This window comes from Larimichthys crocea, chromosome XVIII (assembly GCF_000972845.2).
Source record: "Larimichthys crocea isolate SSNF chromosome XVIII, L_crocea_2.0, whole genome shotgun sequence".
Lineage (NCBI taxonomy): Eukaryota > Metazoa > Chordata > Actinopteri > Sciaenidae > Larimichthys > Larimichthys crocea.
In genome coordinates this window covers 863,895-891,351 of record NC_040028.1, presented here as the reverse complement: position 1 = coordinate 891,351, position 27,457 = coordinate 863,895, and the positions used below count along the sequence as shown (strand labels likewise).

Genomic DNA, 27,457 nt, shown 5'->3' with positions numbered 1-27,457 from the left:
TCTCTCTCTCTCTCTCTCTCTCTCTCTCTCTCTCTCTCTCTCTCATCGTTATCATCGCTTCGTGTCATCCTGCTCTACCTTGTCCTTGTCTCCATAACAACCTCCAAACTCCAATCTCCAAACTCCTCTGACAGGCTCAGTGCTGCTACTGGTGACAGCTCTTCATTTACAGGATACAAAACAGAGAGAGGTGAGCAAATCAGAAGAAATCAGAGAAACGTTAATTAACCAAATCTGCAGACTTTAATTTATTACATTATAAATGTATTTGGATGTGTTTTTAAACTTCAGACTGTTTTTATGTGGGAGCTGCAGTCTCTCTGTGTCAGGTGATGGTTTCTAAATGGTTTGTTTCCCAGTTGATTAATTTTGTCGCCTGCCTCCTTCCTTCATTTCTTTGAGTGGGTAAAATGGGAAGAAGGAAAGGTGAAGAAACATGCCAATCAACACCTGAGTCTGAAAGTCTGCTAGGATTCTTTTACAGCTCACAGTAAAACATTTCAAACTGAGAAAAGAATACAGAGGTAACACGTGGCTAACTCCAACCGCTGCAGGTACTGATCTCTGTTTTCAAGTCACCTAAGGACTTCCAACTTTAAGGCCAGACATCACAAAATGAAGTGAAGTCTAGGCAGGTGACAAAGCACCACAATGCTCCATAAAAGAACTTTAACAAGCTTCTCCTCTGGTTACATCAGTTTGAATCATTCTTCATGCAAATCCGCTGCACACCAATATTCATGAATGGACTACAACTACCACTGTGCCCTGACGTAAACACTGATGATGGGATTGAAGACAAGAACAGAACACAAATCATCTAACACATTCTCTGGTCAGGTCTAACAGCATTAGCCAACATGCAGATGTGTGTGATTGGAAAGAAATGTGTTGCAGGTGGTGAGGAGGATTATCCAACATATGTGTCGCAGAGAAACCACAAATCAAGTTGCCTGAACTCCCAAGTTACGAATCCTTTTATTGTGGCTGGAATTTCTACACAGACAGTAAAGGACTGTGTTGAGAAGGAGTTAGATAAACCTTTGAAAGAGTTTTTAAGCTGAGCAAAGAGAGAAATAAAAGAAGCACAAGCTGCTCCACCATCACACCAAAAACTCAATCTAACAAGACAGAGTAGCGTTTCATCTATCTTGGTCTCCAAAAGGTGTTACATGAACACATCCAAAGTGTCTGAAGGAGCACAAACATGAGTGTAATGACACACTCCCATTATTGTCCATAACACTGAGCTGTGACTAAGAAGCTGCAGCTTCTCCAGTGTATAAAGAGTTCTCATTAACATGTGAGCCAGCTTGTCCAAAGCCGCACACGTCCTGCTCAATTAGAGGGTGTCCCGTCAGCGGCCCCCTCTCTGATCGCTTGACACACTCGAGACAGGAGATGATAATAATGATGCATGGAGCGGCTCTCCCTGACTTCAGTTCATCTGATCAGTCCCCCGTGCACAACCTTTTCCTCTGTGGATCCAGTGTGATCATCCTGTCCATCTGTGCCTCTGAGCCTGGCAGTATGCTAAGCAAGCCTCAGCCATACTGAGCAGACAGCAACTGCTCAGTCTTCAGTTGGAGCACAGAAGAAGAAGAAGAAAAAGAAGAAGAAGAAGAAGAAGGAGGAGGAGAAAAGTAAACGTGGCTAGCTACTTACAAAGCAGCAGCGTGTATCCGATCTGTGGCCAGGCGAGGCGAACGGGGCACAGAGAGCCACATGACAAACATAGTCGATACAGAGCCGGTGCATGAATGAGAGACAGAGAGGGAGGGAGGGAAGGAGGAAGAGCTCGAGCTATGTGAGGAAAGAGGGAGGGAACAAGTACGAGAGTGATTCATGACGAGGAAGCCAAAACATTACAGAAGAGAGACAGAGGGAGGAAGAAGAAGGATGAATCAACCTGGGTCCTTAAATGTAAAGAAAAGAGTTGACAAGAAAGAAGCTGCTCTTTCTCCTCGTTTAGCAACCCGCTGTGTTCAGCCACCACGTGTTACCGGCTCAGAACATCTCGGCCCACTGAGAACTTTTCATGATGAACAGAGAGGAAATTAAAAAAAGAGAAGAAACGAGAGAGAGAGAGAGAGAGAGAGAGAGAGAGAGAGAGAGAGGTTGAGCTGAATTCTCCCTGTAGGACTGAATTCCCAGAGAGGCCTATCAGTTTCATGCAGGCAGGACGAGGGTCGAGCAGCTGCCCCCCCCCCCCCCATAGAAATGGACATTAGCGAAGACAACCTCCGGTCTGTTCAATACAGATTTAGTAGACGTTTCAGTCGCATAATGGTTCGTAAAGTGAGCGAGTGTAGACAGAGAAAGTGATCTCCTCTCCTTAAACAACTATCGTCCAAGTACAAGGCATGAACCAGTGAAGCAAATCAGCAGCCTAAAGAAGCGCAGGATTTTCAGTTATCCTCCTCGAGCCTGGGACTGCACCCCCTGGCTGTAGGCCTAGATGAAACAGGGCAAATCAAAAACGGAAAAAAAAAAAAAAAACATCTGTGAAGAAAACTGATTTATCTCCTCTGTTAGAGGGCTGAGCAACAGCTGTGTCCAAGGCTTCAGACAACTATTAAAAAAAGTTACAGTGACTGAAATATGATTTCAATATAACAAAGGAATATACAAATAGTATGCCAAACAGCCTGAGTAACGTGTTTTCACATATAATCAAACTCTATTTCACGGCAGACTTTATGAAAAAAAGCACAGGTGAAACAAACCTCACTAACAAAGGCTTGGTAATCACCAGCATGCACCACACCATGACCCTGGAACTAGTTCACCTAAATGTAATGCAGACAGATTTAATGTTACCAATTACACCTGTCCTTCTGCTGCTCGGACGTGCCAAAATGTCTGTGAATCTAATTAATAGCTGCAAAGGTCCGTCGAGGATAGTCTCTTTTCCCATGCGGAGAACAAAAACTGTTGGCAGTGCTGCTATCCAAAGTTGAAACGGAACGTATTTCTTTGCGGAGCCTTGAGTACATTATAGCCTCATCAGACTTGTCCGTGTCTTCAAAGTTCGTGACCCATTTACTGGACGCCTGTCATAAGTACACGCTTTTATTAGAAACTTCATTTCTAGGTCAAGAAAACTGATTCTCAAAGAAATTCCTCTGGTCTGAGTGGAACAGCTATGAGACGAGTAGACCCACAACTTTGATGTACAAGCTTGTAATTGTACAAAATGTCTACCAAAATGCTTTCACATTTCACAGCATGGGAAACTAGCGTCTACTTGATAATGCAGTACCTTAATTCAATCACTTTCATCAGAATTTGCCACAATAGATACAGTCAGAGCATATGAAAGAGATGCCTTGGACTTCAAGACAACCAACCAAACAGTTCATATCAAAATGATGCTGCGACGAGTCTCAAGCATCTATCTATCCATCCATCCATCCATCCATCCATCCATCCATCCATCCATCTATCCCTATATAAAGTAGTAGAAGCTAACTCAAACATCTTTAAGATGATGTGATATCTACGATGTGGTTGTCAACATGTGTACAGCTCATGAGCCGGTCTAAAAACAGCCCAACCTAAACAAAACCCATCAGAGTTTCCACATATAGCACGCTCAGTTTCCAGGGCTGCCTCCATGGTTACTCACTGTTGCTGGACTTACGAAACATTTGTTCAAATTAGCCGGGCACTCTGAGTGACTGTTTTACAACCTAAACAAATCGGAGCCGTTCCCACTGCACCATTCCCAGCTTCTATGCAGTGTGTCTAACGATGAGGAGGGAGACAGCTGATGACTACCAGCTTTTTCCACTGTTTAGTCTTGGTAGCACAGCGGCACTAAATTAGCTTAAAAAAGGACATTTCCTATTGACCACGAAGGTAGCACGCATGCAGATGTCAGTGCAGTTGGCAGATGATGTGATGAGGTCTATGTGGCCCCATCATCTGTGCTGACATCTGTACCATATGGCGTCTTACACTTAGGAGCTAGGGTCCAGATTCAGACTCAAAACAGGGTACTGTGGAGGTGGAAATGGTCCAAGGAGCCACAAGGGCATTGGTTGTAAAGAGAGAAAAATGCTGGTGGCTAGTTCATTAAATAGCAAGAGTAGCTTTTATTGTGAGGCCCTACAATGTGTGCAATAAATAAGTTATCAACGAAATACGCACTTTATAGCAGGGTACTTCATCATGTTATGAATACGCTGTAAACATAAGAGAACACAGGGAAAAGAGAAGTGACAGAGCTAAAGGAGAAGGAAAAGTGCCTTTTCTTCAAACCATTAGCTTGTGAGGGTGATCTCTGGAGGGACGGTGTGGAGAATGAGGAAGAGGAAGGAGGAGGGTAAAGTCAGAGATGGGAAGCTGGGAGGATATAAGTGAAGGAGGGGGAGTGAAGCCAGAGGGTTGCCAGTAATTACCCATCTGAATATCCTCACCAAAAAACAGATAGCTGACACAAGCATGAGTTTCCCGGGAGATGGATTAAAATAACACAGAGCGCCTTTGTAGCCTTTGTGGCCGCTGACGCTCCTCTATCTCAGGGATCAGATTAAGCATGGCTTCTTGAAAATATGACTGATCCATGTGACTGTGGGGCACAGTGATCGTATTGTGTTTGCTCAAGGATGAATTCTATACTCTGGATACATAAACGCTACAATGCAGATGGAAACTCAAGGATGTAGGATAACATTACTTGTAAGAGAAAACACTGCTCATTGTGGAACAGGCAGGATAAAAGAGATCTGAGATTAAATGTAGCTTTCATTCACAGAGACCGGAGAGGCTACAAATGATTCACAGGGAACTGTGTTAAAGGGATAACACCTATTTACTGTCTATTTTAAAGTCTGCTCAGAATCTTCAGCCACTTTGAAGTTCCCATGAGTCAACGGTTACAAACAGTCTTTGACCAAACTTAATGTCAGACGGATTCAAAGAAAAATGCCTGTGGTTAGACACCATTAAGTGCGGCCAACCTGCCATTAAGCTTTACTGCCTTTCATCTGTAAACGGGTGCTGCATATGTGTGAGGCATAAATATTGCTGTTGTGTGTGTATTCACACAAACACCTCTTAATCCTCACCTAGCAGCTGTTTTTCCATGGCTGCCCTCACACGTCTCCCACTTCATCGTCCTCTGTCCTATCAGAGAGGATGAGACAGTCCCTCACTGACTTCCTCTTACATGGCGATGAAGTAAGTGAGGGATGCCAGTCTTGACCCATTATTCTTCCTCAATGACGATTTACAAAGAATCTCAATCAATCTTCTTATAAGCTCAGCGCTCATAAAAATCTATTTTAACAACATTATTGAAAGTAGAAACCAGAGCAGGCCATCGATCAATGATTTCATTGAATGAAGGCTAGAGGGAGTGAAGCTGGGATGACCGATTTCCTGCCGTACACTGGACTTACTTTTGCTACATGCTAACCCCAAAACCCCACCACACATGTCTCTGTCACATGGCAGCGACTTCAAACTTTCAGAAGTATGAGCGTTTAGCAGGCCAGACTGTGTTAACTACTTTTTCTTGGTTTAGCTGCTTCTAAATATGTAAACATGCTACGTAATTAAACCGCTTCACTTTAGTCTGTTTTTACGATGGGCAGTTTGCACAGGGTGTTTTATTTTGAAAACCGACCGGATTCTCTATGCTGAGTCTGACTTCAGTTGGAGCTGCATATTGACCCGGGCACACGGTGTCAAAAATAGAACAGACGTGCATTCTCAGCTGAGCCGAGCAGCGGGGCTGGTGGGGTTTGAAACATTGACTAGAACTGGCGTGTATAGCTCCGGCAGGCCGCGGCACACACTTTGCATCCGTGCCTGCTGGAATTTAACCTTAAAGCATCTCCATAACTGCTCAACACACAACTATAAATCCCACTTGAGAGTAAGGAAGGGCCACAGCCCACAGTCACTCATGAACTGATGGGCTGCAATTCTTTTTTTTATATTACAAACAAAGCAGAGCCCAGCAATCACATCAACATTTTTGTAATAAAAAAATTACTAGTTCCACTAAATCTGTCAAAATAATCTCAGTAGGAGTTGTTGCACATCGTTCAGCCATCATTTTTAGCAACATTTCAGAGTCATGAATTGACGGGAGGTGTGAGATAGAGATTACTGTCTCCTACTACATTCCACCCCTGTCAATCAACACGGCAGTGGTGGTTAGTGGGAGAAAAGCACCTTCAAACATCAGTGTGAGTGATACTCAAGCTCTTTGTTTTTCTTAACATGCTTTTCAGGCATCGCACAATTAGCTTCCTGCCTCTCAGTGGAAATATGGAGACCTTTTAGCTTTCTGATCACGACCCTAGTAGCCAACAAGAGGCCTGTATGAGCTCCAGTATCTATGGAGAAATGTAACAATGTCATAGTAATCTATCTCCAACCCCGGAGGAGGGAGGAGGCTGTAGGAACAGTTGAGCTCCTTGGCTTGGTTTCACCCTCCCGGCCAATGCTTTTCTTTATGACCTTGCCAGGAGACCAGTAGGGATGTTGATTCCAGTTGTGGTCTGAACCAATCCAGAGCAACCCGGAGATAAGGAGCCAGTCCAGGAGTGAAATGTTTTCCAACAGCAAAGGACAGCAGGGATGAGATGAGACGTTCAGAATTCATCAAGAAGACATCAGCAACAGAGGGAAATAAATGGTATGGAGTGTGACAGTGAAAAATGCACTCTAATATCAGTTCAAACATTTAGAAAAAATAAGTTTCAAATTGAACAATTGTTTATCAGGACAGCATTGTTGTCCTTCGGCACATGCTGACAGATTCAGAAGAAACCTTGAGGCCATTAACTGCCTTTTCATATTTAGTGGAAATGTCTGGGAAGGACAACAGAGGCTTGTTGAAACTCCCCACACCACATAACGTCCCCCCCCCCTAACCCTAGCTTAAGTTGTAGTACTTTGTAATTTAACATTAACTCAATTGTGAATGCTTATTTCTACTAACTCTATTCAAGTTGTAGTAACTTATCATTTCACATTATCTCACCATCTCTCTCTCCATATTTTCATGTCTAAAGGCCGTGTGTGTGTGTGTGTGTGTGAGGCCGTGTGTGTGTGTGTGTGTGTGTGTGTGGTTGGATTGTGGATCTCTATGTCTATAAACAGTGAGCTAGAAACAGCCAGGAAAAATGGAAACAATGTAGCAGAAATTAGCAAAACTATTATCTGTAACCAGCTGCAATCCTTACTGTATAATCTCTAATGTATATGATGGTAAAAAAACAAAAACAAAAAAAAAACCACTCTGGCTAGTTAGTAGTATTCTCCACCAGACGAGTTAGACTGGGAGAATTTGGTGCTTGACAAGTGTATGTGGACGGCTGAAGACGGTTAATAAGTGTGATGGACAGTGGTGTGCATTTCCTGTAAGTGGTGAGTGGTGAGGTCGTGCAATCCAGCTAAAAGGTTGTTGACATGCAAAACCACTGTACATCAGCACGACAAAGTGACAAGGTGTAGTTCACTTAGTGGATGACTTGTTTGTAAAAACGATGCAGTACATTCCAGGATAAGATTTTAGAGTGAGTGACACTTTGATCCAATCATAGACTGAGCCTTTATTCATGTGGCAAGGACAAGACAGTTGAATTCCTCAAGGAGATGGCAAAACCATTAAAGACACTCAGGAAGTTCAATGGCAAATTCCCTTCGATTCAAAAGCAATGCTGTGTTTTACACTTTCAATCTCCAGCCTTAGTCATCATCGATGCCCTAAAACAGTTCAAACACACCCTGACTTCATTGTGTATTTCAGGAAGGTCTGCTCAAAATCAGGAAACTCTGAAATAACAATAAACACTTATATAAATATAGCATAACTTGACATGTTATTATTTATGTTCTTTACCGCAGCAGACATCGGATACGTCATCCAGCAGTTTGCCTAAACATACACTGTTATGGTTTGTTCAAAGCTGTGCAGAGTTGACGTGAACGTGGCGCTCCGTGCTGTGCAATGTGTGCAAGGGTTGAATGGAAGTGAGAGAACTGAAGGGACATGGAGGAAAATGACAGGTTAGTCTGAGAAACTGTAACAAAGAAATATAGAGGAGAAAAAAGACGTCAGGAAAAAGATGTCGGCATGCTAAAGACTACTTGTTATGGCTGTTAGGGGGAGATTACAAGTCTGAGTCTTGTTTGTTGGTGAGGTGTTCTCATGAACTGTCGTTGAACGTAGGAACAAGCTGAATGATATTACAGCTCCTACAGCCTCAGTTTATCATTTCATTTTATTCAATTGTTTAGAACTGCACCACTGCAATAACCATGTAATCTGAAGTGGCTAACATCCCATCCAATACAATTATCTGCTGATGAGATACATATGGAGGAGCGCGATTCATTTTTCTTCTCCTGAACATGAGACAGATAAATTACATTACATTTATGTCACCGCTCTACATAATTTACAAGGTCATTTAACTCCACACAAGCCGCTGTGCTTTTACTTCTCAAGAGCACGATGATGATTTAAATGAATATTTTAGATGACCATTTGATCCCATTAAATAGTAACAAAGACAAAATAGCAGAATGGGTTGTACTTTAAAGGCAGAGGCCGGTGTCAGAGAGCGAGCACAACAGCTCAGCTCTGACACGTTTTCACTGAGCCGGAGGAAGGCATCGCGTCGTGAAATATTCAGGAGCGAGGGATATTTGATAGCCCTACCCAAGTAGGGAACATAAAGTGGCGAGGGTGATGAAATGGTGCAATATCAATCTGTGACCATAAAATACTGAGTCACAGTTTAAGTATGCACACATGTCCAAAGCCTTAAAACCCAGTCTTTAACGGGGCAGCATGGCTGCCCTGTGAGAGCATCATGAGGGAGGAGGGACAGTCTGAATGCTTTAAATTCCATATTCTGCATGTTTGTTCACTCCCTCTTCAGTCTGCCTGCTGTATGCACTTGAATAACAGAAAATGTGGATTCTTCATTGAAAATTATTTGGAACAAATTTCATAAATCAGACCATGGGCACCAATGAACTGTTAAGAGTTGACTTGATTATGTGAGGTGATATAACATGGACTCAGGACAGTGTGAAGATCATCTGAAAGTATGAAATGAAACTCATAACATGATCCAGGAAGAGTTATAGACAGTATGACTGTCAGTGTGCTATGTGCATCTATATTCTGTATGAAGCAGTGAGTGTGTATGTACAGTATATTAGTGAATGTATGTGTGTCTGTTTTTGTCTTTCTTCTATTTAAAAAAAAAAAAAATACATCTTTGTCTTTAAACAAAAGTAATAATTCAGAAAACAGCTACAATGTTTTAAGATAGCTCGTCTGTCATCTTCTTTATGATTATAGATATGGACAGTCTCATTCTAAGACAAAAAACAAACATAATAACTTGTATTTTTAGGTGATTACGCACAAATAAAAACATACTTATGAAGAATACATTCCATTCCTACCATATTACCTGCTAAATCTCACACACTGGACCTTTAAAGGGGGTTTGGGGAAACTACAGGAAGCGATAAAAGTGCATAACAGTGGGAAAGCTCTAAACAAGAAAAACGACTTGGTATAGGCCTGCCTCATTTGGCCATAGGAACACCTCTAATTAAATGAAATAAGACTTATCACACCTGTAGTGATGTTTCATAGTGTTTCCAGCTGAGCCTCATTAAAGGTTAAGACCACTGAAGTCATGCTGTATTCATATCTGAGCACAAAGCAAATCAAGTTTTCCCAACAAAACATGGCAAACAGACAACAGCAGCTTAACTCCCTGCAGTGATCAGCTGTCCACCAAACAACACATACAAAACATGAAATCAATAGAGACTCACCTGATGCTACAATAGCTAAAAGACGCGATACAAACAAGACAAATAAACTGGAATTATTAGCCAGAGCAATATTAATAGTCATAAGTCATAGATGATTGCTAAACATACGTACACACTTACAGGAGAACTCGAAGTGAAGAGCGTTGTGTTTCCACAGACAGAACACCAGTGTTACCTCTGGGCCATCATTATCAGTCCCTGCCATGCTCCAGTTCTGATTCCTGCATACAGATCCAGAATCTGTAATCTGATAACGACTTGTAGGGCACACCTAACAGGCCTTGACCGATAGCCTGTCAGCAATTCATCAGCTTCAGGCCAGTAAATGTTGATATGTCATGCATCAGAATACATTACTTCACACCTCATTCCATCATATGAAACTACTGTGTCTCAACAAACACAATGAAACAGAGAGAGCAGACTTTACACAGCTACATTAGAACATGTGACACATAAACAGACTGAGTTCCATTTCTCATAATCAAATTAAAATCATAACCTGCCCTCACAAGATGTTAGGTTTCATCTTTTCCACATGCAGCTGCTACGTCTGTTTTTTTAATATCACTGAGTTCTCTCTATGTCCTAATTATTATTCTCATCACAAATAATTAGAGATATTGTCATGAAAGTGAGAGTTGCTGCAGTTACTTGAACAGCGACGAGGCTGGCTGCACAAGTGAGTCAGTCTCCGTAAGTCCCCATGTTCAAATGTCCAACTTCACAGCAGAAATAAACATGTTTACAGCCTGGTCTCTATAGCTAATTTCCCCGTTCATGACAAAATAATAAATAATTAATAAATATGCTACAAAGTTAAACTGCTTCCCTTTTGTCTGTTTTTACAGGGAGTTTTATTTTTTTTTACATCTACCAGATTCTCTATGCCTTTTCTGTATCTGACTTCCTCTCAGCTCGAGCTGCTCTGTGTAGACTGACGTGGGGTGCTTGCGGCGTCCTTCAGAAATAAAGGCCTGCTTCTGGGATGCTTGTGGAACAGAGCGCAGCGGGACATGTGAAACATTACCTAAAACAGCCACAATTAGCTCCAGTGCCCGTAACGCACATGGAACGCATCAAGTACAGACAGCTATTGCACTAATGTCCATTTGGAGAAGAAATGTGTCATATAATCCTGATTTAAAGGGTATGTTTGACAATATAGGAAAACCATACATTCAGCTATTAAAGACATATTTGATACATGACACTATGATGACTCAGTTTTCATGATTCAGTGTTGAAAAGATGACAGCGGGTGATTACAATGTGCACAATGTTAAACTGACACATACAGCATATTATTCGGAATAATAAAGCCGTGCTATTATTCTAAAATATTCAATGGGTAAAATATTGACAAGCCTATGCCGACTATTAACATAAGCTATTTGGTAGACTTTATATCACCTCACTCCCAATTTCTAATCTATGCATTATGTCCCCCTTATAGTGGAACAACTGTCATGAAGATCTGAAGATTTTCCACTTCCCACAAAAGTTCTCATCTTTGCTCATTGGTTGGGCACTCTGTTCCTTGACAAGCTGTAAATATTTCAAATAAATGCGCTGCATTTACTGGAACTAAATTCTCTTCCTGGATCAACTTTCACGACAATGGGCACATCTGAGAGAGAAATGAACACCACCAAGCAAAAACAATGAGCTATCAAAAGCAGTTGGGAGAGGTGAACAGAGGAAGAGGGGCGGGATGACAGGAAAGAGAGAAGAGTGTCGGGATTGTTGAGTACAGAATAATGCCCTCTGTGTAGCCTGCTCGTGTTAGCTTCCTGCTCTGGGCTGATTGCAGCAGGTCTCTGAGGGCCTGTCTTAGACTAAACACGTGATAAGAAGCTGTGAATGCGACGAGCGCTGCAGAGAAATAGGAGGCTGAAGTAGAAATTCAAATACGCTGAGGGAATACAAAGGAAAAGTAGAAAAGAAGAGACTCTCTCTCCTGTCTGTTGGCTCCACAATAGACTGCCGTATGTATGCTATCCAAGGGAAATCTAATGTACAATGGTGCACACATCATTCACAAAGGCCTGAAAGCAAGCATGATGACATGGGTGATAGATTTCTAAAACTTCAACATGTAAATGACTTATTCTGATGCACTCAGATGTTAAAAGAGGGAAACGATACACAATGTTCGTTATAGCTGTTGTGGGAAAAGGAGAGCACACATACACAATGTGGTGAACAAGATGGTTTCTTCAACTTTGCCACGTGCTCCGTCTTTCCACTCGACTCAATGAATCTTTATCATTTCAGTGCAACGCACAGGCCATGTCTTGGAACGAGGTACGGTCACCAGGATGTGCCAAACTGGAGCAAACATTGAAACTTTTCTGAAGAGTTGCGTATCAATGAGGATAAACAACATACACTCAAGCATAAATTACCATGCCACCATGATTTTGCATAGACAACAGGTGTTTTGATTGTATAAAACATGGACGTAGTATCCATGACATCACCCCCACTGTTTCCTTAAGAGCTGTTGAAGCTCAGTGTGGTGACTGTGGCTCAAGTGGTGACCCCTTGTGGTGGGAAATGAAGCCAATGCGGAAGTGTTTAAAACTGTAATTCCTCGAGCGGCCGCTTGAGACAGACTGCAGACGTGAGTCATCTCCAAAATGTACAAAACATGTTTACAGCCTGGTTCAGGCAACGGTTTAGGTCCCTGTAAGGTGAATGAGTTTTTCTAACTCACTTGTTCATTTATCATTAAGGGTCGAAGTTACACATAATTAACAGCGTGACCGCTTGATTGACAGGTAAGTGCCATCACAGATAGCTTTTCAGAGCACCCAGACGTCATTTGACTCGCCTCAGGTCCGCTGATGATCCACGTCTTTGTTGATATTTAGATTAGCTGGGAGGGGGAAGAAGCAGTAAATCCAACATGGTGGCGGTCTGCGGCCGCTTCAAAACAGTGCTGCCCAGTTAATTATTACAGCTTGGGACTTTAAAACAGAGGCTTATGAAGATTGACTTGTTTTGTAGTCTCTAGTGGTTGTTTGTGGAACTACAGTTTTTGGCACTTCCCAGCCACAGAGGTTGCCGCTTGGTTGTGACGTGTCTCATATGCCACAGGACCTACATGTATCGTGCAGGTGCCTTATTTTTTTATAGCTCGGTCTACCTTTGACATACAAGTAGTAATGGATAGTTATTCCTTAAGTGGGAGAGGGAAAGACAGGTGATGAGAAAAAAATGGTGAGACTGCATGTCAAAGTCATTTTCTGAATGCTCACATGGCTGTCGATCCTCATGATGAGTACTACAGATGTGATGACTGAGTCATCACAAAGTACAGCGAGGCATCAAAATCCATCAGCACTGCTGCCCAATGCATAGAAATGAAGTCATTAGACCAGTGAGTGAAGGCAATCCCTGCTGTGTTTTACAGCCTTGTGTTGCTCAGGTCTATTTATAGGACGTCAGGCCCAAATTAGCCCTTTGAAGTGTAATTCGTAATATTCACCAGGTACCAAATAATGAGGAAAGTCACTACTAGCTACACTATGAATCACTGTGAAAGCAGTGTTTGAGCACGAAGAAATGAAACGTGTCTTTAAAAATAAGATAATGAGTTTGCAAAGGAAGATGCTGCAAAATCATTTTACAGATTGTATGAGCTTCAGGTCTCAAGCAGTGAGACAACAAGGAGATCAGAGAAGCTTATATTTCCATATTAAAATAATGCTGCTCTATGCAAAGATGATGTTAAACACCCATTTGTTTTAGGAATAACTGGGATACAACAGCAGGTTTTGGATGTTAGGTAGGTGTGGGTGACATAACAGTGGAAATTCTCATCTTCTGTGATTCTGACTCGATTCACATGCACCAAAAATATATATTTTTTAAATAACCTAAGTTACAGTAACGTTATGTGATGATCACCTTCAGACTAATGTTAGCAGAACAAAGCACCAGGCACACACAGCAGCACTACACAAAACTTCAACCAACTGTGGTGGGGCGATGAAAACAACTTCACTTTCATTTCATTGCGCCTTTACAGCTTTTTGGATAATGTTACCCTTTTCCAGTACTACTGGTGTTGCAGCAGAGAAGCTGTTCTCCACAGATTTTCTCCTGCTATACTCCAAAACCCATTTTATTATTTCCATACGGAAGAAGAAGGCTGTAAGATTCATTCATGTCTGAGCCTCATCAAGACCAGTTAGTTTAACTGTGAGTTATGTTTCATTTGCAGCTCAAGCAATGGGAGTCAATGGAGTGGCACAGGGGAGCCCCTATCTTTTTATTAAATTAAGAATCACTCCCGAACCAAGAACTGGTATCGAATCTGGAGACTGCCAAAGATTTCTGTACCATACCAAATCTATTACTGTGCCAAAACCCTGTGTGTGTGTGTGTGTCTGAAGCCTTGTTATCGAAGCTTCAAATTCTGTTTTGGGAAACTCGTGAAAGCCTCTGTAGACATGCCTGGTTTACTTTGCTCCGGTGCCCTGAAGTGATGCACCCTGATGCTCGCACATCTATGCCAGTCTGACGAGAAATATTTCAACTCTACCAGCCTTCACATTCCATCAACAGCTGAGCTTGTGAGAGACATGCAACAACAGGCAGCCAACACCAGCCAAAACCATGGATCAGGCCATGGAGGCTTCAAGAGGACAGATCACATTGCAACCTGACAGGGTTTGGGGATTCATAACAATGTAGCTCTGGACGGCTGTGAATTTACCCTTTGAAATGTCATGATGAACCAATGCAGTCTGTCATGTTACATGAGACCAACATCATTTGGAATGTGAATCTGACTCTTTATAGAGTTTGCTTGTGGTTTTAGGGCTGTTTAATGAGTTACAGTTAAAACCAAATGTGCTGACACAATAATCTAGACAAAATTAAGAAAGATACGGCAAAACTGTGGCTAACTGTAGCAAGCCATGTTCATGCTACATCATCATAATGTGCCACTGTAGATGAAGAAGCAAGGCTGCTGGGGGGGCTGCTGCATAAAACTGTGACTAATGATCTGTGAACAATCTTAACTTTCACGAGCAGGAGAACACAACATCTAAAACGTTGAATGTAAGAGGGAAGAGATGATGGTGATATACGAGCTGCCATTTCTACAATTTATCTGGAAATCAAATCACATGGCCCTCACACCCATTCACAAGTCCATGGTATTCCCATTTTTCTTGTTACGTATACGCTCATTGTATCTCCTTCATCTTAATCATTCCATATTCAGATTTTCTTAAGAACAGAAATCTCCTGCAGTGGATTGCTGATTCACGTTGCATTACACAAGTTTCTTTTTCACCTTGACGGGATATTGTGAGATATATATTTCTGGTCAATTTCTACCTCTGTCCTACTTTTCTTTCCTAAAATAGTTTTCCCCATCCCCCTGCCAAGCTCTCCAAAACCTAATTTAATTTTGGCCATTTGGCATCTGAAGACAGATTTGGCTCCAGAGCCTTCTGGCAAGAGATGCACAAAGTTTCTAAAGAAAAGAAAGAAAAGAAAAGAAGTTTCTAAAGAAAAGAAAGAAAAGGGACATACTATCAATCCAGAACAGAAAGCTATTACCCTGTGACAATGTAAGGAAACAATCATAATCTTAGCTTTGATGAGATGCAATTAGTGTAACTAACATCTTCATCGACTTTGGATTCTACAGGGATGTGATTGTGTTATTTAGTCACAAACTGACACAAGGTAAAAACACATTTCATATTCATTTTAATACTTTATGCTGCCACCATCTTAAAATAATATGTCTCTATTCATTAAATGTAGCTTCATTTGAGCTCAAATAATCACGAGTTACACTGTACTTGTTGGGAAATAAAGACTGTTTCTCACGCTGACTGTAGTGTAGTGTAGGGTAATGTAATGTAATGTAATGTAATGTAATGTAGGGTAGTGTAGTGTAGTTCTTTTAGTACAAGAACAAAGAAGGTTCCCCTCCAAACAAACTCACTGTGTAATCACTGTGTCTTAATCATGTCTCATTCTTTCTCAGTGACATAGTTCCAGTATTAACATCTTGATGACATTACCAGTTCAAGTCTCTGCCTTTCTCAGAGGAACACTCATTTTTCAATGCTGTCAATCTCCATTACACAAATAGCCAGTCATGTCATTACTGCTTGAACTAAATGGCAATATGAAAATGTGATTGATGAGTAGAATTTACCTGATGTGATATTCCTTTGTTGTTCTTTCAGCCGGGTTAATCAGGTTTGTGTTTAACTGGTTCTCTTGGCAGTGCATTAATGAGATTTTAAATCACTCCTCACTGACTTAAGTACTTGTAATGCATATTACATACATAAGTCAAATCAAAGCACTAACTAACTGTGTACTGTTTCTCTGGAACTCTTTATTACTTCTCAACTCATATAATATTGTGATGGATAATATTATGTTATTATTAATTTCATAGCCAACAAAGTCCAAAACAAACAACTGCAACTCTACTCTGTGCTCACTTAGAATGCAAATAACGAGACAAGCTAAAGATCACTTCAGAAACAGATCAAATGGATATAAGTAATGTTAAACTGCTAAACTGAAACTCATCGTTGTGCCATCAGTCTTTGCTGTATCAGACTGGAAAGTGAGTAAGACAACAGAAAATCAGTCTTGATTCAACTAAAAGGGGAAAAAAGAAGGTGGCATCCTGACATCATCATCTTAGGCTTGACTTGACTAACCCTTTGAGGTGATCCATCACCACACATTGCCTTCTCCTCCTAATTCCTAGGCAATTTGTTGACTGCGTTATATGCATACAGATTGCACATTATCAGAATAAAATTGGCCAAATTGGAGTGCAAATGATCAATAACAGAGCAGGAGGTGCAGGGTGAGGGCCAGGGAGTGGACTCTTATAGATCGAGGGGACCAAATACGCTGTATAGCACAGATGAAAGATTGCCTATTAGCTCAGAGGCTCCATTTTCGTCATCAATAATTCATGTAGTATAGATGTTTTTCTTCCCTGCTAACTGACTGATCAGCTTGCATTATTTGGAATGGAGGAAATATGTTTGTGTGGAAGTGGAAGGTCAGCATTTAGAATATTTCCTTTAGAATATACCTTTTAGTGATGTTCCAATCTTCAAGTCCCATTCCAGTTGGGGTGGAATTAAGTCATCTAAATATTTCAGAGTTGGGTAACAAATGAATGTCTATCTTAATCAACAAAAAAACAGAGTATATTTATCAGCTACTACATTTAGATGTCATCAGCTACCACCAAAATACTACACTGGAATTCAAATATTACTGAATAATGTAAATTCTTTACACCTTTAAACCTTTAGTGAGATTTCTTCCTTTCAAATGCAGCTTTAAACTAGCATTTACGCCTCATGTAACGGAGAAAGAAGAACGTGAATGATGGCAAGGCCTGACAGATGTCAGAAGTCTGGTACACAGGAAGGCATTCACCCCACCTTTTAAGTTTCAGAGAGCTGCCATGTAAACACAGCTGACAAAACACGCAGCAAAGGATGGGGTGAACAGGATCTGGGTCACATGTGGAGGAGTCACAACAAGGCAAGATTACATATGAAGCAGAGAAAACTCAAGTCTCCTAACTCAAAACATCCACCTAACATGATAATGGTGAGTAGAACTGGTGTGAACTAGTATTTTCACATGCTAAAGGATTAATATGAATGTGTCAGGCGGATTATAACTCACTAGACTGTTCAGGCAGGAGGTTTTTACTTGAACCTACCAATCCCTCTTTCTGAAACCCCATGTGAGTTGTCTACTGGGAAGCATACATGATGACATCACACATTTTAACCGTGCCCTTTGCTTCCTTCCAGTTAAACAAGATCACATACTTTCAGCCATTGTCCCTCAGTGGATAACTCCTGGTTTTTCATTCTATGTTCAGTTTTAATGTGATTCCTATAGCAGCATTTGACATGATTTGATGATAAATCCCTCATAGGCAGCACTCTATCACTTCCTTATCTGGCCTTGCACATCAGCTCCAATACTGATAGGCATCAATCATGCATTAGTTTGTATGTGCGAGTGTCCTGTGCTAAAAGTAAGACCCTGTCAACCTGTCTGTTCATCAACTTTTCCAGAATCTGTTCCATCACTTGCTTCAACGTTTCTATACACTCTTATTTGCAGTCTTTCTAGACTTTGCTACATATGAGTCTCAAAGATTCCAAGATCGTAAGATAGAGATCTTAGCTTGAATCCAACAGTTAAACCCTGCTGGAGAAATATAGCAACACTTCTGAACAGCTGCAAGGAGGAACTGGATTTAAACTGCAACTACATTATTAAGACTATTAAATACACTGAACAAAAATATAAATGCAACAACGCGTTTTTGTTGACGAATAAAAACGAGACGAAAATGTCATGCGAGAAATAGAAAATGTCCTCCTTGTTTTCATCTACTATATAAGAAAAAAAAACATCCAGTCCTGCTGTCATGTGTTTGTGCCAGCACTTCTTTTACTGTAGCAACATCACAGCCACACGTTTGAGATCCTCTTGCTGCTCTCGAACTTGTGGCTTGAAAACAAACAGCATGCAGGAGAAACACGGCGTACGGACAGCGCAATCTAGAGCATGAAACGGGCCTTAGAAGTCAGGCCCGACCCGGCCCGGGCCCGATAGAATTCAACCAGAGCCCAGCCCAGCCCATTTTGATTGACAGCTTTATAGAGCCTGAACCCGTTTGCAGCCCGACGTTATTAAAATGTGCGCATATGGCATAACAGTCAAGAATGAGTCTAGCCTCCCCATTGTGCTCCATGTGCTAAACACTAACAGTATTGGACTCATCTTAATTTGAACATTTTAATAGATGCAACTGGCATAAAATCAATTTATTTATATTGAAATTTAACAATTGCATGTAGAAGATGACAGAACATGTCATATTAGGGTGTACCTGCTATTAGTAGATTAAAAAAATGAAATCAAGTCATATTAAGTGCGTATTGAAACAACAGACAAGACACTTAGCAAAGTTGCATTGAAGATGAATTCATTCAATTCAATTCAATCAAGACATTTAATCAATATGTTAGCTGTGGAACACAAGTGAACTGGAATTAATAAACAAAACAAATATTCCTGAAATAAATAGAAAAAGACTAAAATGTTTTGACAAAAACTGGACTAAAACACCCTGTGTTCACGTTTGACTAAAACTAGACTAAAATTTTGAGACTTTTAGTCGACTAAAATATGACTAACAAAAATGATTTGTGAAAGACTAAAAGTGACTAAGACTAAGAATGAACTTTGAAACAAGACTAAGACTAAGACTAAGACTAAGACTTAATTAGAAAATGGGTGACAAAATTAACACTGATCTCGGCAAAAGAGAAGTGCTCACTGTCACAGATTTAGACAGATTTGTGAACAATATCCGAGAGAAATGGTTATTTTGTGTATATAGAAAATGTTTTAGATCTTTGAGTTCATCTCATGAAAAATGAGAGCAAAAACAAAAGTGTTGCGTTTCTATTTTTGTTCAGTGTATTATCAAAATATCCTCATACAAGCTTCTCAATACATTTTTATGGCTGTTTAAATCTTTGCAAAAATCCAAGTAAAACAAGTTAGTTAAAAAGGTTCTAAATCAACTAAATACACCACTTATAATAAAAAGTGCCTCTACCAGAGACACAGACAGAGCTGTGCTGTTTGATAGGAAAGCCAAAGGCATTACCCAATTGGAAAACAGTGAAACTTTTAAAAATTCCATTTTATATTTAATATTGACTCCAAAGCAGAAAGTGTAATTTCTCATTCCATCTTCAAAGAGGCTGAACAGCTGAAACTTCAGCTTGTTTGAAGATACCAGGCAAGACAAGGTTGATCAAACAGTGAAACAATAGGTGGTCACACTAAAGGGCTTGGTACAGATCAAGTTGAAAGTGTTTGGCCAGACTAGTGGACAATAAATCTGAAAACAGATTACATGTCACCATTTCAAGTAACTAGATCTGTTTTCAAAAGTCAGGGAGTTCCCCCTCTTCAGTCCCCCACGTTAGCCAAAGAGCTGATTTGTGGTTGGCAGACAGAATCAAGCCCATGATAGATTAAGCCACTGTGTTAATCTACGTTATCTGCATTTTACGTGATGACTGCAATTTTTGCAGACACTATAGAATCATCTATGAATCTAATCTGACAGCGTGATCTAGTGCTTAGTTCATGTAATCATCCGAGACATGACAGCAACCATTCCCCCTCTTGAAGAGCGCTTGTGCTGTCTGTACTGTAGCTGAACTTATAGTCTGACTTTACTGGCTGCTAAGTGATTAATAATCATTTACTTCAGTCCAGAAACACAGGGTAACCAAGGCAACGTGATTTTGAGAGCATACCAAATTGCTTCCATATGCACAGGGACCAAATGACTAACCCATTCCATTGAATGTCAATGCAATTATTGGGTTTATTTAAACTGGTATAACACCAGCATAAATCGTCACACATACGGAAAAATATGATCGACCTTTGCATGCTTTGCCTATGAATGTTACTGCTTTAGTTCCCACTGGGACCAATGATGAAGGATTTACTGTGAATGTCCTGATCTGGATAATTACTCAGAGCATCTCACACAGAAAATCGACTCCAGTTTCTAATCCCAGAGGATGGGAGACACAGAAAACTGCCAGCACATTAATGGGTTAAGATGCATGTGGGAAAGTATCTTAAAAAAAGACATTGCGGTTGCAAAACATTTGGAATGACTTGGTGACATTTTAGAAGTGAGTCACGGATGAACAAAGAAAACAAGACTAAGTTTACAATCAGCCCTAAAAAAGTGGTTCTCAAATTTGCAAACTGATCAATTTCATCTTTTCAACAATAAGTTAACATCAAATCAGAATCCATATGATCCTCCTGTTGATTCATCACAATTCTGGACTGCTGTCAGAGAATTGTGGAGAGGTGCTGACAGATGTAGTAAAAAGTAGGACTTGACATCCTGAAATTTTAGATGAATTCAGTTTATGTGAAGCAATGCGTCTCATGACCCCACTACTCCTGGCCCCAACTGTGCATTCACACACAACTCAAAAGTAGCAGTTGTTGCACCACAAAAAAGCCCAAAGCCAAATTTGTCTCGCACAAATTCACTGGCTTCTACTGCACTTCAGCTTTTTGATGAAACGGTTAAGTTGACTTTAGTTGCCTCCATGTTTGCCTCTGTACATGTCCAATGTTCTTTGGCATGTGTGGGTCAGTTCACACTGAAATTGCACATTTAAAACATGTGATCAAATCAAATCAAATCAAATCAATTTTATTTGTATAGCCCAAAGTCACAAAGTACATTTGCCTCAGAGGGCTTTACAATCTGTACAGGGAGTGACACCCTCTGTCCTTAGACCCTCGGTTCGAGTGAGGAAAAACTTGCCCACAAAAACCCTTTTAACAGGGAAAAATGTGGAAGAAACCTCAGGAAGAGCCACAGAGGAGGGATCCCTCTCCCAGGACGGACAGACGTGCAATGGATGTCACGTGTACAGGACAAATCAACACAAACATATTGTACAAACACAAACATATTGTACAGTGATGCCAAAGAAATTTAAAAAATCCAAACTGAGCAATCAATGCAAATCAAGCACTTGCAGACTTGCAGTGTAAACGTAGCCTATGAGGTCTTTGAGGCTGTACTGGAGCTAATATAAGCATATTAACATGCTGTAATATAAAATGCTAATATAAGCATATTAACATGCTCACAATGGCAATGTTAACATGCTGATGTTTTACAGGCAAATTCTGAAGAAATTTTGAGTGTGCCTGACTCTGGCCCTGTCGCCCCCATTGTGCCTGACTCTGGCCCTGTCGCCCCCATACATTATTATTGACACTGAGATGGCTAAGCAACCAGGGTCAGCTGCAGGTCAGAGTAATTAGGCACAGGTGCATGCACGCACTCTGTGTCTCTCCCCTGAGACACACAGAAAATCTCTAAATGAAGCCCCTCGAAGGTGACCAAAACTGCCAAAAAAGGTGTGCCGCAAACCAAAAGCCGAAATGACCATCAGCATCCTCATCTCTTGGACAATTTCCTTGCCGATTTTCAGGCGAAAATTGTATAAACTTTGGCCTCAGGAGTTAGAGAAAGAACAGGTGCTCCCTGCTACTTTTGCGGACTCAATCGCAGTTTACAAATTTATTTTTTGATTAATTTTTCTTTCGATGCGATGCGATGATGTCACGCACTCTAGCTCTCAAACATTCTTCCAATAGACGCCCATTCATTTTTTGGCGTGGTTTTTGGAGATTTATTGGCAAACCGTTTGGCGAAACGCTTAGAAAAGTCATAGCAAAAGTCAGTCGATTCCTGGCCGAGCCACACGTTTTGATACCTTTTTTTACGTATGTGCAACAAAAACTGTGAGCAGCGAGCCAAAAAAAGGGCGTAAGAATAATAATAATAATAATATGCGCGGTCATTGAAGTCATTCATTACAAACAATTGTGACAGTTAGAAGATCACCAAAGTCAAGAAGGTACATTGCCTGGGCACCATGGAGATCTGTACCTAATTTTGTGCCAAAAAATGTCATACAAGTTGAGATATTTTACAGGATAAGTGAAAACTTTGACCTGCTGGTGGAAAAGTCATCCGAATGTAACCTCTTGGAACCTGTCGTAAAATTCATGGCAATCCAGCTGATAAATCAAAGTGGTTTGCCTGATCGACCAACATTGCCATCCCCAAAGTCGTCATACTTAAAATAATAATATTAAATGACACAGTGAGACCACAGAAAGTCTAAGGCTGTTCTGAAGTGAAATAAGTTATTCATTTATGACAAACTGGAGCATGGGTTTATTTAGAACCCAGACAGCATGAGTAAATAGAGCTTCAAAGAAAAAGATAGCACTCATACTTCCCAGCACAGAAAATATCAACATTCTTCATTGATGAATGGGAGGCTGGTTGCATGCGTGGGAAAGCATGTCCATATCTTGGCCGCCTTGACTAAGAACTGGGGGGGAAGTACCATGGCAGTGCATGAGGAGCAATGACCTCTTCTCATGCAATGGCACATTCCTGCCATAACTAAGTTGAAACAAGCCTGGGATAACTATAGCAAGCAGCATGGAGGGGACAGGGGTCACAGCTTGGTGGAATTTAGGAGAGACTGCCACCCATTCCTCGCAAACCATTTTGAGTAGGCTACTTAAATCCACTAAGACTGCCACTGGACCTCGAAGGTTCAGGATGTCAAAGTGACGTCATTTTACCGCTTGACCTTTGTTTTATCAACAGGTGATGGCAAGGGAAAGCAAAGAAACTACTTTAAACATTTGGTCTTGGGATGCAGGCCAGAAGACGTTATTTTTTCATGTATACTCAAGCCATAACTAATATTTGAACAAGTTGTTCTGTGTCTTGTTTATTTCTTGTTTTAGAACATAGACTTTCTACTGAACATTAAATCTATAACTTAAACTTTCATGAAAAATCTTTTTTTTGTGTGTTGTTTTTTTCAAATCTGATCATAACCACATCTGTCTTGTGAGAACTTGTAGTTAATTGGATAAAAGCATAATGCTTAAAACAAAAAAAAGGCATATAAAGTGCATATAAAATAGCATTAACAACATTTGTGACTCCATGAACTTGTGTTGGCAATTTTAGTTATCCCTCTGACTAATGGATAAAGAAATGGAGCGGACAGCTGACCCATATATCATCTGATATTGACGTTCCCTCCGACTCCCTTGGTGGAATTTACTTTTTGCTCTGATGGGAGCTCCAACAGCTGCTGGTTTCCACAGTCCACTTAATGGAGCCTTGAGGGAAAGTCAGAGATTAAGAGAGAGAGTGAAGAAAATCAGGAGTGTGATGGGAATACATGTTTCAGACATCGCCTACTCATTTATTGATCTCCAATGACCTTGGCTCCATTGACGTGATGGCTTTCAAGGACATAACAATATCCAAGGTATATCTTTTTCCCCTTTTACACTACATTTCCTGGTAGTTAGATACTTTCTGTGGCTTAATTGATTCAATGGGGTCCTAATGGGAAAACTTCACATTGTTGACTGTTGGAGCAAGATACCAAGGGCACTTTTAGCAGGCATTGTTGAAGTGGTAACTCTAGAGGCAGAAAGCACAGGCCACATCCTAATCCATTTATCAAGGACAATCATAGCGGGGGAAATGCAGCAATCAATGAGCAGAGTAACTCAAAGAGCTTCCATCCGTCAACAGTGTGTAATCGTGATGGATATATAGTGCCAGTCAATACACACAGACTTTCAAAGTGGCCTGAAACTCCTCGGGGACTAAATGCTACACTTAGTGTCTGTGGAGAAGCCACAGGCATCTAAACAGAACATAAAAGTCTGGTAACTAACAAGTCAACAGGTTTTTTTGTTTTTTTATATAGAATATAAAAACTTAATGTCTTAATGTCAGTCTTCTTACAGATGCAGGGAACATAACATAGTTAAATGACTTAATTTACAAGAAATAAAGCAGAATGTAGTAGATGTTCTGCTAATTAAGCCTTTATAAAATTAAAACTTAATTTCTAATCGATCTGAGTCTTCATATTAAGTGCCCCAACATTAGGCTGACAATCCCAAGACTGAGAACCCCTACATAGTGTTTTACTTAAGAAATATTACATTCGAGGGATGATGAACGCTGTATTAGACTGATTAATTGCAATAATCTGTTACTCCTGTTGCCTTAACTTCACTGTGTCACTAAAATGAGAAAACTCTAATAAAATGTATTTTAAAAGACAGAGGTTACAGCTAAGTGCTAAGCAAATTTGTTCTAACAGTTGTAAGCAAGGGATTAGCTCAGAAATGAGAGGAGTTGATGGGCCTTGACCTGAACATTCATTTGTTGTGTTTAGTTCTTGTTTTTTTTTTTTTTTTTTTTTAAATGGCATCTGGTTGTATGCAAGAAGCTCCTGGAGACGGAGGTAAGACAGGAGCGTCTAACAGCATGAGGGAATGAAAATCAGTTGGATAGTATTTACGCTCTGCTGTTATAAAGGTTCCCATGAAGCACTTTATGAGATCAAGTTCTCTTCATTGAATACTTGCTTTACAGTAGAACGCTGATGTTGTCAGCAATTGATTTGCATTCCCTTCAGATGCCAAAACAAGCCAACAACTGTTCACATTACATTTCTACACAGATTGGCCAAAGACTGAAGATGCCTGTGGTTCTTTCCCAGCCAGAGACAGGCAGAGACTTTCATTTTATTTAAATCCTCAAGTCTTCATTGTACATAAATCCTTTGTTGGTGGATTACTTTTTCTCATGCAATCAACACTACACCACACATGCAGCTAAATCAGCATTTAGAGTAGGGGTGACCAACACATGGCCCATGGGCCAAAACCGGCCCGTAAAAATTACAGAGAAGACATTAAGTTTCCAGTAAAAGCAACTGCTGTTTCAAGTGGGGGGGTCGCACACAACACTGTTCATATGGAGCTGCAGGTTAAAGTTAATATCATCTGTTCTATGGTTTCAGGTCTTTGGTGAACTTTGGTGATCTGCCCGTTGACGTCCAACTTGAACTAATTGACTTGCAGTGTAATTCAGATTTGACTTTGTGTCAACAAGACATTTTATCAGTATCTCTTGCTGGGGTACCCCAAACTGACAGCCCACTTGCTGCAAAGGTTATGTGCATATTTGGGACTAGCTACCTTTGTGAACAAGTTTTCTCTGTAATGAGCATCAATAAAACACACAAGCACTTGACATCCTGAATTGGCTGCGACTGCGACTTTTGACGCTTGATATTGTATTAGTTTAAACATTTTGGCCCCTGAACTAAAATAAGTTGGACACCCCTGATTTAAAGGATAATTCTGTCAAAAAACAACAGACACAAATCAACATTTTGCAACATTAGGCCTTGGAATTATGAGAGACAATATGGTGATGGTACATTAAATAGTTGCTGAAAAGATACATTACTGAAATGTGGACAATATGTAATGGGAATGTGGAGTGACAACCACGTTGGCATTAAATGCAGAGGGACTTTGTGAGACAAGACAACAGAGCAGTCTCAGTCATCGAAGTAGAGGTGGTAATCTACCAAAACAGAATAAAAACAAAACATGGACAGAAATAGCTGTGGAGCTTTGAAGGTGACGTGAAGCTACAATTTTGAAATACCTCGGTCGTGAAGTCAGAAAGGATGAAATCATTTCCCAGCAGGAGGAGATGAGGTGTGTACTAAAATGAATCATTCCACATCAATTGAATCATTTGAACATGGCAGAGCTAAATACGGATAAAAATAGTATATTACACTCTAAATAACTTCTTATCGTTGTGGTACTGGGACATACAAACATACCTAGACATGTTTTTAATCTTCACATCCCCTTTTGGTCATTAAACTGTAACAACGTGACTAGATTGTGATGGAGAGACTTTACTCAAATACAAAGGTGCTCTGGACATACCTACACCAAGTTACACATCCTCCCCCGCAAGATCCAAGTCAACAGGGCGAGGTTGTTGAGCAGTTTGATGAATTTGACTGCTTTGTACATGTTCTTGTGTGCCAAAGCATTAGAACAGTGGTCACAGAAAGGAAGATTTATAGAAGGGCCGGCACAAAGCAAAGAACTAACAAACATCAGCCTCTGCAGCAAGGGCAGAAACCGAAAGACACAATGTAGCCTTCTGTTGTGTCCATGCAAATGACTAACCCAATGTAGAACAGCCTTCAAATATTATGTTAAGTCAAAGCAGAAGGAAGAAAACAGTGTGTGAAGTGCTGGGTGAAGATGTTGATTTTCTTTTGTCGTTGCCTTGTTGTGGCGATGCTGCAGGTGGTTGTAGACTTTAAATATGTGATGTTATGTCAGCCTGTGGTGCTGGAGTTTATTTGTACCCAGTATTACTCCTGTCTCAGTGGCCTTTACAGGCCCACAACAACAACGATTCCCAGCCGAGACTTAAAGAAGCTTTTAAAGAAGAAGAAAGGGGAGAACTCCCTCAGCACATAAAGTGGTGTTAAACAGTATTGTCATTTTTATGTACAGAAGCTTAGAGAGGAATCAGGAGTGCATAGTTTAATACAAGAGATGTGCCTGCACGTTACAAACTCAGAGAACTATTACCATAGATTGCATAACACTATGAACTGATGAAACAATTTTAATATGATTAATTGTGCAGCCCTACTGCACATAATAACAAGAAACAAAAAAAACTGGCTGTGCTTACCTACTAGGCTCTGCAGCTCCCTGTTGTCTTGAAAAGCACCAGAACTCGCTGATTCAGACAAAGCCACAGGGCATCCTAAGGCTGCAGCCAATTTTCCTGCAGACAAGAGAGGCGAGAGGGCACATGTCAGCTTAATGTCACCATCAGGTGCTCCTGGTGAGCTCCTTCTCCTGAGAAGTCAGACACAAACTAATTAAAATGAACCAATTATTGCTTGGAAATGACACACATAACAATTTAGAATTCACAAATGTTCCAACTACTTGTTAAGATGTTACAACATACTGTGAATCACCACGACTTCAGGGCCGAGACTATTCTCTGTGTCACAAACACGTGTAAGAATGAGACTGCACATAAATGAGCAACAGATACAGTTGCTAT

The 27,457-nt window shown here is 40.6% G+C and overlaps 1 protein-coding gene across 3 annotated transcripts in view; it reads right to left on the bottom strand.

Moving 5' to 3' along the window:
* The window catches only part of peak1 (pseudopodium-enriched atypical kinase 1), a 94,184-nt gene extending 67,015 nt beyond the window's left edge, over nt 1-27,169 (bottom strand). Inside the window, exon 1 of one of the 3 annotated variants that reach the window (XM_010735181.3) lies at nt 27,074-27,169. The gene's annotated coding sequence lies outside the window, so the exon portion shown is untranslated. Of the gene's footprint in view, nt 1-1,665; nt 2,020-27,073 lie in introns of those variants that run through there. The other 2 variants (XM_027291332.1, XM_027291333.1) reach the window with 2 other exon arrangements.
* Between the last annotated feature and the right edge of the window lie 288 nt (nt 27,170-27,457).